Source organism: Tachypleus tridentatus, chromosome 3 (genome assembly GCF_004210375.1).
Source record: "Tachypleus tridentatus isolate NWPU-2018 chromosome 3, ASM421037v1, whole genome shotgun sequence".
Taxonomy (NCBI): domain Eukaryota; kingdom Metazoa; phylum Arthropoda; class Merostomata; order Xiphosura; family Limulidae; genus Tachypleus; species Tachypleus tridentatus.
In genome coordinates, this window is record NC_134827.1 from 90,760,819 (window position 1) to 90,767,624 (window position 6,806).

Consider the following 6,806-nt stretch of genomic DNA (forward strand, 5'->3'; position numbering starts at 1 on the left):
TTTAACTTGAACGATTCGTGTCAGTAGCACATACTCATCGCCGTGCGAGTAAACATAGAGCGAATAAAATCCACCATGCATATTAAAAGTATATTGAGCTATAATGGACTCTGTTATCATATGATTATTACTAAATCCAAGTAGTATTACTATTAGTATAAAATCTAGTGTTGTACAGGCTCCATCATTTAAGTTCACGTTTACTTTCTGGGTTAATGAATCATAAGTTAATATACGTTTATTATCAAGTTTGGGAAGCGTATCTTCTACTTGGTTTACGATTCTAATTCAGTTTTTAGGTTCTTTGTAAAGACATGGTCTAATATAATTTTTTTGTGGTAGCAAAACGAGAACCTGAAATTTATGATATTAATCATGTACTATCAGTTACGTTAAGCTGCGTTGAATAACGAGAAATAAAGTATCATTTTATGACGGGAAACAATTCAGATCTTTTAGAGGGACCCAGATAATAAATTTATCAGGATATCCTTTCTATTTTACAAAATAATGTTTATTTTCACCCCTTTCTCGTTCATGTAATATTTCTTCTACAGTGTAGACGTCGCCAGGAAACTTTACAATACACTGTAGTTCAGATTCGTAAAATGTTCCAGTTAATTTTTTCTCCGAAATAGTCTTGAGTTTACAATGTCGAATTTCTTTCCGTTCTCCAGTAAATCGTAAATATATCCTTTGCCCATCCAGGCATACGACTCTTCTTAAACTGACGCTTCACTTTAGTAATACGTTTACCGACTTTGAACTCAAATTTTACTGTAGTGGGTAGTTTTTAGTGTTTTCCACGCCAGAGAATAATTAGAGGGATTCACGTCTTTTGGTCTGATTTTTAATGCTACAATAACAGAGTTAATTATAGATACTGGCCAGATGTTTCAGTACAGTGATGTGCTTGTAAGTTTCACGAAAAGTAAGGTAGTGCTACATTCTAGCTTTAAAAATGATATTAAATCTTTGTAGTATAGTTAGTTTTATTTTGTCATGTGCAGAAAAGTAAATGTCTTATTCCTTAAAATATGAAACATATGATTAGTAAACTATGTCCCAGCATTGGTTTGAAGTTTACAAGATGTTCGACCCTGTTTTAATTTTTTTGCAATAGGTTTTCAAGTGTTGCATCTTTCTTATCCTTGAGTGGAGCAACCATCGCACGTTTAGAAATCACATCGATACAGATGAGTAGATAATTAAACTGATTGCTATATTGACTTAGGTTAAAGAGATCCACAAAATCATCCTGACATTACTTATTGATTCCTGGAACTATAATTTTGCTTTTCGAAAACATATATTTTGATAATTTGTGTAGAGTGTATGTATCTTGTTAACTTAACCACTCTCTAATATAGTTTAGAGTAACTTTCACTTAGCTAAATAAAAGCTGTAATCTGCAATAACTAGAAGGATAAAGAGGGTTATAACGGGTACATTTTAGAGTTTTATTTGACTCTATTTTCTACACCATCTACTTTTATTTTATTTTTTTACTATCAAACTTGTCTCTAACAGCAGTAATAATCTCACCTTTACAACGGACAATATTAATTCCTGGACAACTCAAGACATTACTGAATTTAAAAGGTTGACGACGACAGTCAGGGCACAAATGAATGAATACTACTTTATTAAAAATAGTTCTATTTAGATACATTACGTTTTGATCTCTTATCACGTGCATCATATTTTATATACTTCCATGCCTATATTTCTAATAACTTCTTAGGAATATTCAAAACTGATAATTAGTTGTGCAAATTATTTCCATCTTGTAAGGTTACAATTATTTCCATCTTGTAAGGTTACAATTATTTCCATCTTGTAAGGTTACAATTATTTCGTTGCAGTAGCACGTCATTGATTAGGTTGATTATGTTATTGTTTGGGACGGATCTCTCACTAATACCCCTCTACGATCATTCCACGTTAGATCCTAACTTGAACATACGAAGTTTAATAGAATTTCAGATTTTTGTATCTCTGAGTAACACGGTCACCGATCTCTAAATGTTAATGTCACATTGTTACAGTTTGTTTATCATTTTTGCTTTATTTCTACTAATAATGTATCATTTTGTAAGAATGAATTTATATCGTTATCTATATAGTTTAATCCTTTATGTACCTGCCTTTAATAAACTTTAGTTTGATAAAGAGAATATGTGAATTCTTCTGGGACGAGAGCCATTCGTTTCGCCATATTTTTATAATCCAGCAGGTTTACCAATAGCCCCCTTGCTATCCCCCTAAATAATGAAAATATTGATGCTAGGACTAATGGTAGTACTAATGTATTAACATTTGTTTTCTGTTTAATGACACTGTCTTTACGGTCAACTATTTCAATAATTACTTGTATCATCTATTTTTCTAGTTTTGAAAGTTCACAGATATTCAATATACATTCATTTTTAGCTCCAGAGATCATTCTTTTAACATGTTTTCATGTTGCTTTAGGTAATGAATTCAATAACTCTTTAAGATGTTTAATTTTAAATGTAATGATGAATAATTGAAGATTTTGCGAGTATAACATAAAAAAAACTATTATTACATATTATGATTTATCCCGGACGAGCTCCAATTTATTGTTATGTATTAGAATTTGAAATGGTCTGAAACTGAGTTAAACTGTAATTTATATTTAAAAGTTAATTATATGTCGATATGTATCAAATTTATGAAATTTGTCAACAAGATTGATACGCACAGTTTTTCTTAATAGAGATATATTTTAATATACAAACAATAATACAATTTATAATAATGCGTATTACGAATAATGATTTACATACAAACGTTTCACTAACTTAAAATCAGTATAGACTTCTATCTGATATAAACTTCCTTAACATTCTATTGAGGAGTCACGATGAACTATTTAATTTCGAGTTCGTATTGGTACAATTCACTTAATGGGGAGTTAGCTATCTCTTTGAGTTTTTCACAGCTAAAGTTATATAATGTTTTCGTGAAAATACTAAAATTCCCAATATTAGTCAGCTGAAATTAAATGCTCTGTAATGTCCCAAATCTATAAACATTTCTGAAATTTTAGCTTCCACAACAACACTGAGAATACGATAATGCTTTTGTACAACATATATTGTTGATTCTTACACTTAAGAAACTTCTACAATTTTAGACAATAGGCGGTAATTTCGCAACATGTTAAACACCACCTGTTACATGTATTTCTAAATATATATTTAACTGAAACAAACATCGATACTAAAATAAATACATAATAGTAAGTCCATCACACTATTTTATTTATACATCCATTTAGATATAACGAGTACATTTTTACACAGCAGTGATAATTGTCAATATGAAACAGTCAGGATTGAGTCGATTTTGAAAACTGTTTAATCTTGGGGATTCCGAACAATTCTAGGTTCTAACAAGGTATTTTTAGCAGACTTCTCAGTACAGCAGCTTTCTCTCTTTCTATTTGTCCTTTATATAAAAATTGGTAAAGTTCTATCTGAACAATCTAGCCTTATTTCACAGGTATGGACAGTAAACTTTATCAGATTTCTATGGAATGAGATGAATGAATGTGCCACATCACCCAATTACATGGACGATGATCAGAATCTAAAACATATTTACTCGAAAACAGTTGTCTAAACAAAAACACAGTGATTAAACATTTGAATGCAAGTTCTTTAATTATATCCTTGAGATAAAATCCTTCTAGTTCTAACACTGCAGCATTCATAATAACAAATTAGTGTATATTCAGTTAAACAACAGTTTTAACTTGCTTTGGCATGTACCTTATAACTTTATTTTTAGAAAAACGTCTGGTCTTTACAGGGATTAGTTCATGGATTTATGGTTTCAAATCAAAGAGTAAGTAACAGTATTTGTCTTGTTGCACCTTCATAAGCATCTTCAAACTATTTGACATGTGATGGAGACATTCAACTGAATTTATCTATGACATTATTGAACAATACAATATATTCAGAATTTAAACTAATATTATACATTTCCATATCTTGATAAGATAGATTTTATTCAATATAAAACACTAATAAATTCAACTGCTGAGTTTCACGTGTAAAGAGTTGAGACACTCGCTTATTTTCTCCAGTTTCACTCATAAGATCGTCAATGATAAAAATGTATGGTTTATCAGACTATAAAAAATCAGGAAGTTCTTTAGGTAAGCCTTCGAGAAATTTAATGAATATTTTGAATTATTTTTACATCGTATTTGAAAATCACCATAAATCCATATGACGTTTTCAGAAATAGGATAAATAATTTTACTGTGATAGTTTAATACTTTTCTTACGGACTGTGATTTGCAACTTCCTGTCACACCTGATACTACACATGTAAAAGGGTGCAGTAGACAGTTATCTATGTCAAACTCTAATGAGAAATAAATGAAATAGAACTCACCTTGACAAAACTGAGGGTATAACCACTAATTTTACAGCATGTTTTTCTGTCACCATGCAAGTAGCCATAGTTTTATGGATCACCAACGACTCATGATGTTATATAGTGCCTTTTAACTCGTCTGTAGATTCGCCAAAATTCTCTAGAGGTGATTTGTTAGATCCATCTGAAATGTATAGAATACTATCTGCATCATAATACAACACAGACGAACGTAACTTCTGTAGTGTATGATATAACTTCAGATGAGCACATGCTGTTGTAAAGGTCATAGAAAGATTTTGGTTTGATCTTTCTGAAACATATTTATATTATATATTATTCATATCTGTGTTTTCAATGATATTCGTTGATCAGGGTAATATCTGTTTTTATTTGCTTTATCATTCATTAATGAGTGATATTTTTCACAGATGTTACATAGGTAAGTTATGGTTAGTCATCAGACATATCCAAAGATCTTTCAAAGGCATTAAGACATAATTTTGCAAATGACTTTTTTTCCTGGATTTTCAAAATGATTTACAGGTCATCGTTATTATTTATAGCAAAAATAAATGTTTTTTTTAATTGCTTAAGACTAGTATTTGATAATTTATAATTATTGGCGCTACATACAAATAATTCCAACGTAGTAACTTCAATTTCGAACGAGTCATCAACTCAGTCGCCTAAATGTTTTGTTACATCATCCAGTAGGTTTTAGATGCTTTTATTAAACATGTCCGTAATGTTTGTGAGTCCGTGTGTTTTAAGGTTAAATAATATATTGCATGTGGTAAATACTACATTATATTTTTAACTCTCTTGCTTACAGATTTTCTAATGATAAAATACCCGTCTTCCTTGTGGGGACGTTTAGCAGATACCCGTAAAAGTAAGATAAAAGGTATTAATTGATTCAGATAAGTGAATTATATACAAGTGTTGAAAACTTACCTTTCCTTCCACACTAGACGATAGCTTGACACTTAGGGAAGTTTGTATATCTGCATCAGTGAGTGTCTCTAAAATAAAGAAGTAACTAGGATCATATTCATATTTATTTGTATTAATCAATATAAATGATATTTAAACAACTTACAGTTATCAGAGCTTCAGTCTCTTCAAAAGTTAGAGACCAGAGAAGGAAGTAAATTCAGCCTAATTTCTCTTACGCATTTCTCTGTAATTCAACTAGGTCCGTACTCTTGATCGATAGTAGGACCATATTGTACTTAAATATAGATACAAGTTATCAAAATACGTCTGTGATAGTATTTATTTCATTTAGTTCAGAAATGTACTTAAAAATCGTACTTACATAAGTTGAGTTGTCCATAGTTATCAATAATAGAACTTAAGATAGAGTTATTGCTTTACGTTTTGATATTTCATTGGTTATCTAAAATTAGTTAACTGGTTAATGCTGTTAAAGTCACACTTTTAAAGCTTAAAACAAAGGGTATATAATTTGTTCCACATATATATGTATATATAGAGAGAGAGGCAGTGAAAGAGTTAAGAACTTATTTTGTGTACTTGAAGCGTGCACTAATCATTTCCATAATTAAGAATGTAATTAAATGTAATCCACAGATGAAAATGTATCTCAAGATGGCTGGTATGAGCATTAAAACATTTATTAAAATAAGTTAGGAAACAACGTTTCGACCTTCTTAGGACATCTTCGGTTGGTTTCTCATTATCACGAATCCACTGGTGAGTACATCCAAACTAAGAACACTTATCTAGATGTAATTAGTTTATTTATTTCTTTTCTACGTTAAGAAATGATTAGAAGCATGATATTTCCGTATTTTATTAACATCGTGTTTTGGACAGTGAACGTGGTTCTTTTGACGTTAAGTTTAATATTGACGAAACTCTCTTAATTGTGTTCAGTGATGTTGTAGAATCCAATTGTGGGTAGCACGCATCCATCGATTTACTAATTGCTTGTTTCCCCATGCCTGTATGCTTATTACAATGATAATATGAGATACTTTTATATTTCTCTATCCATATGTAATTGTTTTCTAAGTGACGTAAAAGGTCACTTTCATTTTTAACTCTTTTTATATTCAAAAGCTGACAACTGTTTCAGTATGATCCACACGCTTTTATTCAGTGGTATATGTTACATAGGAGTTAAATAATAGTACTATAGTATTATCTAACATTCGTATTCTGTAGAAATAATTTGTTATCGAACAATAATTGGACTTTTCATGTTTTATCAGTTTTCAAGTTCATTTCATCTTCTTCTCATTAAACCTTACTTTTAGCGAGCTGTTTATCATTCGAAAATGTTTGGTTTGGGATTAAAGACACTGGATAAATATATTTATGGTTATCACTGATTCAAGATTATGTTATGTGTCAAAACTAAA